Below are 13,629 nucleotides of genomic sequence, written 5' to 3'. Positions count from 1 at the left end.
ACAGGGACATCACTAATAGATAGCCAACTATTGCAATTATGCACATGAAAATAACTGTAGCAGGATAAGCTATTGTACCGTTTATTTACAGGGATATCTTTGCCTAATGAAGCAAATCCTCTAATTGCAAATTGTCTTGATGCTGCAGTAGACATTGTTCATTTAGCCATGTTAACAGTGCAATATCCTGGCAAGTGATTATAATAAGTATAAGGGAAACCCTGAAATACCACACAAAGGTACTTCTGAAAACACAAGCTGTGCACTTACTTTAATCTTTAGTGCCTTGTAAAACCTAGGCAAAACATCTACGTTTAACAATTGCAATTTTATGGTAATTTCACACTTAACAATGGCGGCAGTTCAGGATGTAATTATTAAATCTGATTGGATATGATTAAATGCAGACCATGCTTTCTAAAATGAGTTGCTTGATAGCTTAAAATGAACTCATTAGTGGCTAATGCAGACGGAGCTTTTTATGGATGTTAATGTTTGCTTGCCTTTGGCTTGGTAATTAATTTAAAGATTGTATAATTATCAGACCTTCCTGATGCCATATGTCAGATTCTTTTTATATCAATCCCCTACTTTGTTTATATGTACAGGCTAAGCATCAAATTAAATTAGAAGCCATTCTAGGGTAAAATACATGGTGGGAGCTATAAAACTAGGCATCTATGAAACATGCACATCAGGAACCACTCACATCATTTGTCTGATGTGCTTCTATTCAGAATCAAAGATTTATCTTTGCTGTTTAAAGATGTTGTGCCAATTTTTTAAGCCATCCCTCATCCAAAGGATAGGGAATGACTAACTGAATGGTGGGACTCTGACTACTTGGACCCACACCGACCTTGAGAATCCCATTCTCCTGTCTTGATGAAGCACCAGGTCAGGCATGCGTCCCTTGGCTCTAATCATTCTCTATGGAATCACTGGAAATAGCTCAGCTCAGTCTTGGCTATTTCCAATGGTCCCAATTGAATAGCGCAATAATGAGCATGCTCAAAGTGTCACTCCAAACAGGACAAGGTAATGGAACTCCCATTCTTGGGATTGGTGGAGGTCACAGAGGTTGGTTAGTTTATTAACCAATCAGTAAGTTTATTCTCTATCCTGTGGCTCATGAAAAGTCAACTGGAGAGAACTGATCTACCTAAAACAACCCTCGGGTTAAAAAAAAAAAACACATCAAAAGTGGAATGAACACTTACCCAGTGACCTTCTTTTCTGGCCTTCACTTCTTCTCTAACTACCAGATGCATACTGTGGGCATGAGTAGTAGTGGCTAATCTGAGAGCAGCAGGAAGGCTCATGGACTACCAAATGCACAGTGTGAATCAGGTAGTCTGAGAAGCAGTGCGGCCATCTTGGAAGGATTCCGGATGTTGGATGGTATTTTTAGACATGTATCATGTACCTGAAAAAAAAAAAAAAGGTTAAACAAACCCTGTCAAATGCTTTTGACTGATATGTGCATTACACCATTTTTCAGGACAACCTGCTTTTGAACTTGCAAGTTCAGAGATCAGTAAGCATTCCCTGCGAAGGATGTTCTCTAGTATATGTAACAGTTCCTTCAGGCATCTCTTTCACACTGTGACTGAACGTCAAGCACTGCCCTCAAGTGTACCTATCTGTCTATCATTTCCAAATTGTTGTGCTCTGTATACAGTCAATGCAAGGAAGATGTAAGTTCCTCCAGTGTGGAGGAATCCTGTATAATCAATAAACATACAAATATTTTTGACTGTATTATGTTAATGTTAGAGCAAAATAGCAAACTACACCGTACCACCTTATTGTCAACTATGGTAAAACATAACATTCATTACAATCATTATAAAAACACATGATTTCAAGGTGTTAACCCATTCCAGTTGTCACCTTCCTGACAAAGCCAAATGTTACAAATCTGATGTGTCATTTTATGTGGAACGCTTTTACAAGCCATTCTGATACTATTCATGGTATTTTTGAATTGATGTGTATTACCTTTTATTTAAAAGAAAATTCAGAATTTATAGGAAATTTGTAAAAATGTATTTTCTAAATTTGAATTTCTCTGCTTTTTAAGGCAGATAGTGATACATTCAACATATTAATATTGCACAACCGCGCTCACAACCATAGAGTTAGCCACCTTAACGCATAGCACCACTATCCAATAGAGTATATAAAACCCTCCTCACTCCACATGTGAGTCAGGGTTAACCAAGACCCACTGCTTGATAGAAAAGAAGCACCTACTCCAAGGGCTCATGCACACAAATGTATTTTTTTCAGTTTCCGTTCAGTTTTTTTACAGGTCCGTATGCAGAACCATTCATTTCAATGGGTCTGCAAAAAAAACCTGAAATTACTGGATTCCGTTTATGTACAGTGGCGGAAATAATATTTGACCCCTCACTGATTTTGTAAGTTTGTCCAATGACAAAGAAATGAAAAGTCTCAGAACAGTATCATTTCAATGGTAGGTTTATTGTAACAGTGGCAGATAGCACATCAAAAGGAAAATCGAAAAAATAACTTTAAATAAAAGATAGCAACTGATTTGCATTTCATTGAGTGAAATAAGTATTTGAACCCCTACCAACCATTAAGAGTTCTGGCTCCCACAGAGTGGTTAGACACTTCTACTCAATTAGTCACCCTCATTAAGGACACCTGTCTTAACTAGTCACCTGTATAAAAGACACCTGTCCACAGAATCAATCAATCAAGCAGACTCCAAACTCTCCAACATGGGAAAGACCAAAGAGCTGTCCAAGGATGTCAGAGACAAAATTGTAGACCTGCACAAGGCTGGAATGGGCTACAAAACCATTAGCAAGAAGCTGGGAGAGAAGGTGACAACTGTTGGTGCGATTGTTCGAAAATGGAAGGAGCACAAAATGACCATCAATCGACCTCGCTCTGGGGCTCCACGCAAGATCTCACCTCGTGGGGTGTCAATGGTTCTGAGAAAGGTGAAAAAGCATCCTAGAACTACACGGGAGGAGTTAGTTAATGACCTCAAATTAGCAGGGACCACAGTCACCAAGAAAACCATTGGAAACACATTACACCGCAATGGATTAAAATCCTGCAGGGCTCGCAAGGTCCCCCTGCTCAGGAAGGCACATGTGCAGGCCCGTCTGAAGTTTGCCAATGAACACCTGAATGATTCAGAGAGTGACTGGGAGAAGGTGCTGTGGTCTGATGAGACCAAAATAGAGCTCTTTGGCATTAACTCAACTCGCTGTGTTTGGAGGAAGAAAAATGCTGCCTATGACCCCCAAAACACCGTCCCCACCGTCAAGCATGGGGGTGGAAACATTTTGCTTTGGGGGTGTTTTTCTGCTAAGGGCACAGGACAACTTATTCGCATAAACGGGAAAATGGACGGAGCCATGTATCGTGAAATCCTGAGCGACAACCTCCTTCCCTCTGCCAGGAAACTGAAAATGGGTCGTGGATGGGTGTTCCAGCACGACAATGACCCAAAACATACAGCAAAGGCAACAAAGGAGTGGCTCAAGAAGAAGCACATTAAGGTCATGGAGTGGCCTAGTCAGTCTCCGGACCTTAATCCAATCGAAAACCTATGGAGGGAGCTCAAGCTCAGAGTTGCACAGAGACAGCCTCGGAAACCTTAGGGATTTAGAGATGATCTGCAAAGAGGAGTGGACCAACATTCCTCCTAAAATGTGCGCAAACTTGGTCATCAATTACAAGAAACGTTTGACCTCTGTGCTTGCAAACAAGGGTTTTTCCACCAAGTATTAAGTCTTTTTTTGTTAGAGGGTTCAAATACTTATTTCACTCAATGAAATGCAAATCAGTTGCTATCTTTTATTTAAAGTTATTTTTTCGATTTTCCTTTTGATGTGCTATCTGCCACTGTTACAATAAACCTACCATTGAAATAATACTGTTCTGAGACTTTTCATTTCTTTGTCATTGGACAAACTTACAAAATCAGTGAGGGGTCAAATAATTATTTCCTCCACTGTATGTCCACATGTCTGTTCCGCAAAAAAATGGAACATGTCCTATTCTTGTCTGTTTTGCAGAAAAAGGACAGGCATTGTTGCAAAGTATCCGCAAAAAAACGGATGCAACACGGAATACTTCCTTTTTTTTTGCGGATCCGTGTTTTTCGGACCGCAAAATACGTACGGTCATGTGCATGAGCCCTAATACAGTTCTTACCATGATCAGTCCAGATCCTTTCTGAGCTTCGATCTGGTCAGAGTGGATATCCTTCAGTTAGTTTCAATCCAATTAGTCTGGTGCCATACGTAAAGAAAGCGAAGCTTGTACTATATCCTTGTCAAAAGTTAAATGTTAATTCTTAACATTCACCATATATCTAATTTATATTGGCATCATTTTTTAAATGTCATTTTATTTTTTAGGACATTTAGAATTTTTTGGGGAATTTTAGAAGCAATCACATTTTCAAGAAAATTTTTTAAGGACCAATACGGAAACATCTTATATGGGGTTGTAAACTACTTGAGCCTCACATTTGTCATTTTCATAAGGGGTAACAGGAAAAAAGCACTGCACAATTTGTTAAATATTTTTTTTTCCTGATTAAGGCATATGTGGTTGTAAACTGTTCACCAGGCACACGCCAGGGCTCAGGAGAAAAGGAGCACCATTTGGCTTGTAGAGGACAGATTTTGCTGGAATGGTTTTTGGTTCCATGTCGCATTTGAAGAGACCCTGAGGTACCTTTACTGTGGAAACCCCAGTGTAGTGAGTGTTTTGGCACCACATTAGTTTTAGAGAATTTAGAGACACTGTGAACATAAAAAATTAAATTTTTCCAATAAAATGTTGCTTTAACCCCACATTTTTCATTTTCACAAGGGGTTACAAGAGAAAGAGCATCCCAAATTTAGTAAACCATTTTATCCTGAATACAGCAACAACCCATATGTGGGGCTGGGGCTCATAGGCTTCCATGCAGGGGACTTTGTAAGACTTCTGTGTGCTTTGGCAACTATCGGCACCCTACGATCACATGGGTTGCGTTAGGAAGCCTCCTCCCTCTGTAAACCCCTAAGATACCACAGTTAGCATTGCCACAGTCAGTAACAGTTAGGCCCCTCTACTGATAGAGCAAGCACAGCTCCTGTGCCCATTCATTTACTGCTTCATAAATGTACGGTAGAATGGGGAAGTCACTTCCAGCTGTACCTTACATGTAAGGCGCTCAATGGAAAGGGGTTAAAAAACCGAGTCTAATAAGCTATGCCCCTTTTCATTAATTCCTCCAATTGCTGTGCTGTATATTATTAAGGCTTGCACCTCCTGGGGCGTGTCCTTTATAAATTTGATTAGCCACGAATCTGAATTTCCATACGCACCCAGAGTAAAAGGTAAAATAAATAGATACAAATAAATATATAAATAAATAAATACAAATATGCAGAAAAGGTGGTGTGTTTGCGTATTTGTATTTATTTATTTTATACATAGACTTACTATGCCTCAGTATTAAATGGTGGTCTAATATATCGCCACATGCATCTTGTATAATTGCTGCAACATTCATAGTTAATCTGTTATTTTACACATAGATTTACTGTGTGTCAAACTCAATATTAAATGGTGGTCTAATATAAAACCGCATGCATCTTGTTCAACTGCTGCAGCATTCATAGTTAATCTGTTATTTTATACATAGACTTACTGTTCATAAGTATTAAATACACCCTGTGCATCTTGTTCAACTGCTTTGACATTCATAGTTAATCTGTTATTTTTATACATAGAAAAGGCAAAGTTTGGAGGGCTCAACAACTAAAAGAATGGATAACGGTGGGTTTGCCGCTAACTGGGTCACGCACCCAGTGTAAAAGGTAAAATAAATACATAAATAAATACATAAATAAATTAATAAATACAAATACGCAGGAAAGGTGGTGTGCCTGCGTATTTGTATTTATTTATTTTATACATAGACTTACTATGCCTCAGTATTAAAGGGTGGTCTAATATATCATCGGGTGCATCTTGTTGAACTGCTGCGACATTCGTAGTTACACACGTGGACAAAATTGATGGTACCTTCTGGTTAAAGAAAGAAAAACCCACAATGGTCACTGAAAGAACTTGAAACTGACCAAAGTAATAGTCAATAAAAAATTTATGAAAATAAGCTAATGAAAGACATTGCTTTTGAATTGCTGTTCAACAGAATAATTTAAAAAACAAACTAATGAAACTGGCACTTTAAACAAAAAAATAAAAAATAAATGCACAAAAAAGAATCCCAACTCAGCATTTCCCCAGTAACAAAAAAGACTGTTTGTGAATTAAGTATGGATGGGCACTCATATAAGGAGGTATAGGACACACTTTAATGTTAAAATAATTGATAATAAAAAATACAGTTCATACATAAAAATATTCTATTAGATGACACACAATCCTGGCTTGAAACTGAAGCTGGCAGTCCAAACAACCAAGTTGTATAACTGATGGTTACTCCTAGTTACAGGAAAAACGGAGGCTGTTCGGACGGCAAGTTCCTGCCAAGCCAGGCAAAATGGTTGTACAAAATACGTATATAAAAAATGCTTAACACATTTGGCTAAACAGAATAAAAATTCATTAAGTATAGTCCTATATAGGGGAAAGCAAAAAAGGATGCTTATTTGACACTGAGTATTTATCTCAATAGGTTTTGACCTGCATCTGGAGATGTTATTTCACATATGTAGCAGTCTCTATAGGAAAGATGGGCTTCCTTTTTTAACTGTTGCTATACTTGTATCAAAGTTCTGTCTTTGAATGTAGATGATGTTTTTCCTCTTACTGCTTGGATATGGTAGTTTCCATACATAGACTTACTGTGCCTCAGTATTAAAGGGAGGTCTAATACATCGCCTAAAGGGAGGTCTAATACAAGTTTGACCCACTATGTGGGCTTACCTTCACCTGCGTGCCTCTGTTCGTTCGGTGGGTTTGCGGTCCACAGTATATGCCGGCGTCCCGGCTCTGAAGTTCACCGCGTCCCACGTGTCTCTCAGCTGGCTTGCAGGGTTTGAATCAGTAGGAGGATCACCCGACGCAGGTTAATGACGTCTCAGGGTTTCTGTCCTTACGAAATAAGACCGTTCTTTTTTCTTTCTTTGTTCTTTATAGTGCACTCTTTATTCATAGGTCATCTGTAGTTCAGGGTAACTACAGATGACCTATGAATAAAGAGTGCACTATAAAGAACAAAGAAAGAAAAAAGAACGGTCTTATTTCGTAAGGACAGAAACCCTGAGACGTCATTAACCTGCGTCGGGTGATCCTCCTACTGATTCAAACCCTGCAAGCCAGCTGAGAGACACGTGGGACGCGGTGAACTTCAGAGCCGGGACGCCGGCATATACTGTGGACCGCAAACCCACCGAACGAACAGAGGCACGCAGGTGAAGGTAAGCCCACATAGTGGGTCAAACTTGTCAAACTACCATATCCAAGCAGTAAGAGGAAAAACATCATCTACATTCAAAGACAGAACTTTGATACAACTATAGCAACAGTTAAAAAAGGAAGCCCATCTTTCCTATAGAGACTGCTACATATGTGAAATAACATCTCCAGATGCAGGTCAAAACCTATTGAGATAAATACTCAGTGTCAAATAAGCATCCTTTTTTGCTTTCCCCTATATAGGACTATACTTAATGAATTTTTATTCTGTTTAGCCAAATGTGTTAAGCATTTTTTATATACGTATTTTGTACAACCATTTTTGCCTGGCTTGGCAGAGACTTGCCGTCCGAACAGCCTCCGTTTTTCCTGTAACTAGGAGTAACCATCAGTTATACAACTTGGTTGTTTGGACTGCCAGCTTCAGTTTCAAGCCAGGATTGTGTGTCATTTAATAGAATATTTTTATGTATGAACTGTATTTTTTATTATCAATTATTTTAACATTAAAGTGTGTCCTATACCTCCTTATACGAGTGCCCATCCATACTTAATTCACAATTTAACCACTTTTTGAGGGGTGATCTCAAATCTTGTTTGGTGCACCTACCCTGAGGGTTACAGAGGTGAGCGGATCTCTCAAACCTTATTTAAAAAAGACTGTTTGTCAGGGGATTAAATCAAATATAACTTGGGCAGAGTCTCAAGGTAAAGACTCTGATTTACATGACAAACAAGCATTGGCACCTTAAATAAGGACCCACTGGGAGACCTGGGCTATGATGTAGGCTTCTCAGGTAACAGGCGCCTTTTTGTTACTGGGGAAACGCTGCGTCGGCATTCTTTTTTGTGCAATAATTTTTTGTTGTTTAAAGTGCTCCCTTTGGTACATTTAATAGAAATTCTCTCAGCATATGTTATCTGCCTGTGATATGTCCTGTTGAAGGGTTTAAATAGGTGACTTGCAGACTAGGTACGAGGACAGGGAACCCCTACCATCAAGGGGTTTCCCTGGGATGAGGATTAGGAAGGGCTAAACAGGGAAAGAATAGGAACTCCCGTATCCGTACATTCCGTTTTTTCTCCCTGTTATATACGTACCTCAGAACATAATCTATGATCCTCGGTGGTTAACATGAGATCTCTACAAACCGTGAGTAACATCAATGACATTATGAGTCTTGCTGCTGGAGGTATCAAGTGTATTGCTTAAATGTGCCATAGGACCTACCTGATCTGGGCTTGATTTGAGCTCCAATTTTAAAAGTTATCTATTAAAAGTTATATTTTATATGTGGGAAGGTGTCTAAAGTGAAGTTTATGTTTATACTCCCCTCACACTGTGAATATACCGTCTTAGCGGGTTTTGTTCAATACAAATGGTAATCATAGAGCCCAGAACAACTTCCAAAGAGATTAGAGGTGAACTTCAAGGTCAAGGTATATCAGTGTCAGATAGCACCATCCGTCACTTTCTGTAAGACAACTGAGGGAACATCGTTGGCCCGACGAAGCGCTGTACGCGCGAAACAGTCGTCGCCGCTAATCCCTCTGCACTGCAAGTATGTTTGTCCACCTACTGCCATCTGTGTTCTTATATATTTTATCCAAGCTGTGGAATTAATAAGGAAGAACTGCAACTAATGGTGAGTGCCACTGAACTTTTTTGCTTTTTCTCAAAGCCACACATTAGGTTAAGGGTACCATCATTTTTGTCCAGGCCAGTTTTATTAGTTTGTTTTTAAAAATTATTCTGTTGAACCACAATTCAAAAGCCATGTATGATTTTCATGAGTTGATTATCAGTACATTTTCATTATTTTTGTTGGTTTTAAGTTTTTTTCAGTGACCATTGTGAGTTTTTCTTTCTTTAATGCAATGGTAACAACAATTTTGTTCACGTGTGTAACTGTTATTTTATACACGGAACTTACTGTGCCTCAGACTCAGCATTAAGGAGCAGTCTAATATATCGCTGTGTGCATCTTGTTTAACTGCTGCAGAATTTATAGGTAAAGTTCTCCCGCAAAAAATGTTTATTCTCTGACCTGTTAGAAAGGTACATGATGTAATCTGTAGTGAATATATTCTTACCAGTGACTGTATTTGTGAGCTATCCCCTCTCTTCTAAGTTTTTGCTGTGACATGTCACCAACTCTCTGATCTCCAACTGACACAGGACAGGAAGTCAGTTACTTCTCTATTCATTCCTATGAGACTGACACTGAGGCTGCCCAAGTAATACATAGAGAAACTGACTTCCTGTCCACACATAAGATGCTGTGTTATTTGGAAAGTCCAATTGCTGGTCACATGAGACAGCCGAGAAGCAGAAGGGAGGGGATAACTCACAAATACAGTCTCTGGTAAGAAGATTACCTTCACTACAGATTACATTATGTACCTTTCGAACAGGTCAGAGAATACTTTTTTTTGCGGGAGTTCTTTAATCTGTTATTTTATATAGACTTGCCATGCCTCAGTATTAAAGAGTGATCCAATATGTCGCTGCATGTATCTTGTTCAACTGCTGCCACATTCATAGTTAGGGTGCATTCACACGACCGTAGGTGTTTTGCGGTCTGCAAATTGCGGATCCACAAAACACAGACACCAACCGTGTGCGTTCCGCAATTTGCGGACCGCACATGGCCAGCGCTATATAGAGAATGCCTAAGCTTGTCTGCGGTTGTGGACAAGAATAGGACAGGCTGTATCTTTTTGGCGGGGCCACGGAACAGAACAATGGATGCTGACAGCACATGATGTGCTGTCCGTATCTTTTGAAGCCCCATTAAAATGAATAGGTCCGCACCCATTCTGCAACTCTGCGGAACGAATGCGGATCCATTCATATGGTCATGTGAATACACCCTCAATCTGTTATTTTTTACATAGACTTACTGTGCCTCAGTATTAAAGGGAGGTCTAATACATCGCCTCATGCATCTTGTTCAACTGCTGCAACATTCATAGTTAAAGGGGTTATCCAATGTCTCCAACATCCCCCCATGTGCCGGGCCCTTAACAGGTAATATACTTACCCCGCTCCTGCACCGCTGCTGCTTCTCCCTGTACACGGATGAAAACATCCAGTGTCGGGGGGGAGCAACCAATTGCAGGCAGGGACGGGGATGAGTCTCCCTAGCGTCACCTGCGATGCTAGTGGGGCTCGTCCCCATCCCCACCTGCCAATGGCTGTTATGCCCCCGACACCTGATGTTTTCATTCATGTGCAGGAAGAAGCAGCAGCAGCAGCGGTGCGGGGACAATGAGCAGTGCAGGGAGCGGGTAGCAGGGTAAGTATATTACCTGTGAGGGGCCCGGAACATGGGGGGGGGGGGGGCTGTTGGAGACATTGGATAACCCCTTTAATCTGTTATATTTTACACATAGACTTACTTTGTGTCAAACTGAGTATTAAAGGGTGGTCTAATATATTGTTGCATGCATCTTGTTCAACTGCTGCGACATTCACAGTTAATCTATTATTTTATACATAGACTTACTGTGCGTCAGACACACTATTAAATGGCGGTCTAATATATTGCCGGGTACATCTTGTTCAACTGCTGCTACATCCTTAATCCGTATTTGTAAGCCAGAAGCAGGAGTGTGTCCAAAATACAGAGCAGATGCAAATATTTCTATTACCTTCAACCTTGTTTTGGGTCCACTCCTGGTTTTGGCTTACAATTACTGATCGAATAGTGATACAAAATACTGACAAAATACTGACTGTCTGAAAGAGGCTTTATGGATGTTCAAAATACAGGATTTGCTTTTTTATTTTTTAAGTTTTCTGTCTTTCTGATGGATCATAAGAACAGAAAAACAAACAGCAATGTGAACACAGCCTTACAGCCACTGCTGCCCCACCCTCCCCACTCTATCATGGGCGACCACTATTGTCACTTTCAGTGCTGCTTCCCCCATCCCCACTCTGTTATGGGGCCACTGTTGTCACTGTTACTGCCACGGCTACCACCCTCCCCACTATCATGGGGCCCCTACTGTCACTGTTGCTGCCACCCTCCTAACTTTGTCATGGAACCACTATTGTCACTGTTACTGCCACTGCTGCTGCTGTCAACGTTCTCACTCTGTGTCATGGGGCCACTACTTCAATCTTGGGGCACTGCACAGTTGAGTGCACCGCAATAAATTAGACTGTAATAATGATGCACAGTAAATCTACAGCTAACATGAGAGATTAAAAAGCATGTGTTTGGACTGCCACAACATGCATTAAAAGAATATTGTTTTTTCCACTACTTTGTTGGTGCTGCCTGCATTTATAAATTTTGTTCCACTAAGGAGCCATTTGGACACAGCTCCTGCAGGGGCGTGCACAGGTTTTTTGCTTTACTGAAGTGTGCTATACTACTGTAAACTACTGTAATCTTGGTGCACAGTGATGTAGACACAGTACCAACAGAACAGATTACAGTGTAACTATGAATGCGGGTTCACTAGAACATAATGCACACAGTGATACATTCTCCCTGCAGTTTAAGTTCCATGCCTTCACACTGAGATTGGGCCACCAAGAGGGATGAATATGATTAGGCATATGAGAGGTCTGGGTATACCTGATTTATTGTGATTCACAAAAAAAATTATTCATAAAGAATCAAACTTCTTGTTCAGCGATTGGCCGAATCAAATTTTTCAGAACTTCGCTCATCTCTAATAATCACTAGTGGCAGTTGAAGGATGGAACTGAGCACGTGTGACCATGTGTCACCACCAGACATCTGAGAAGCTCTGACAGATGTCTTTCAGAACCTCCTCTTTGAGCTACCTTTTGTTTTGCTTTCATTTTCTCATCTCGTTAGCCTCTCTCAGCTGTCATGTAGTTGCACTGATTGCATCCCTTTAAATCCCTTCCCAGACTGCTTCACTTTGCGGTTTATATTCCTTCCTGGAGTGTGTGCATGCTGATCCTACTTCTGAGTCTTCTACAGATAAGTTTTGTTCATTAATTTGTGTTTTTCTGTTTGCTGGATCCCAGGTGACCCTGACTCCCTCCGTATCAAGTGTAGGGAGCCGGTGGCCGTGTCCCTCACTATTATAGGGTGTTCAGGTGTTATACAGTCGAGGTACGAGGATATGCGATCATCTACCATTGGGATTTTCGCATAGGCTGAGCAGTCAGGGAGAGAGCCAGGTCTGATGCAGGGCTCTCCCTTTTGTTCCTTAGTTTTGGATCCAGTGAGACGGATATTCATTTTGTGTCTTCTATTTTCCTGTACACCTTCCGTGACATTATAAACCGCCAAAACCGTCTCAAGCATGGATCCGGTTTCACTTTTGACTGAACGCATGCAGGGTCTTTCATTGGAGGTAGCAGATCTCCGTAAGACTCTTTTTCAGTTTCAAGTGACCGGTTCAGCTTGCATTCATGGAGTTTGTTCTGAGCCTAAGATCTCGCTCCCGGATACGTTCTCCGGGGGTAGTGAGAATTTTGTTCGTTTTAGAGAGGCTTGCAAACTCCATTTTCGCCTACTTCCCCATTCCTCTGGTGATGAGGAACAGAGGGTGGGGATCATCATCTCGCTGCTCAGGGATAACACTCCGTCCTGGGCCTTTTAGCTGCCGGTGGGGGCACAGCCCCTCCGTTCAGTGGATGAATTCTTTTTAGCCCTGGGTCAGATATATGATGATTCGGATCGTATTGCTCTGGCTGAGTCTAGACTACGTCTTTTATGTCAGGGTAAACAATCCGCAGAGATATACTGCTCAGAATTTCGGAGATGGGCAGCTGATACTGGTTGGAATGATGCTGCACTCCAAAGTCAATTTTGCCATGGTCTTTCAGAGGGATTGAAAGATGCATTTGCCTTTCATGAGAGACGTACCTCCTTGGACTCTGCCATGTCTCGGGCCGTTCATATTGACAGGCGTCTTAGAGAGAGAGGAGAGATCACTCCTTCCTGTCATACTCAGTCCCAGGACAGTGCGGTGGTCTCATTCAGTGCACAGGGGTCTCAGTCGCTCTCAATCCCTTCTGAGCAGGAGCCCATGCAGCTCGGTTTGATTGCCTCTGACAGTGGAAGATTCAGTCCTCATAGGAAGGTTTGTTTCTGTTGTGGGGGTATAAATCATTTGGCAAATGTTTGTCCCTCTAGGAGATTCAGACAGTCTTTTGAGAGTAATAAAGAAACTAAAAGAAAAAAATCCTTTAAAAATGTTCCATCT

The sequence above is a fragment of the Bufo gargarizans genome, chromosome 4 (assembly GCF_014858855.1).
Source record: "Bufo gargarizans isolate SCDJY-AF-19 chromosome 4, ASM1485885v1, whole genome shotgun sequence".
NCBI lineage: Eukaryota > Metazoa > Chordata > Amphibia > Anura > Bufonidae > Bufo > Bufo gargarizans.
Note: the sequence above shows the minus strand (reverse complement) of the source record.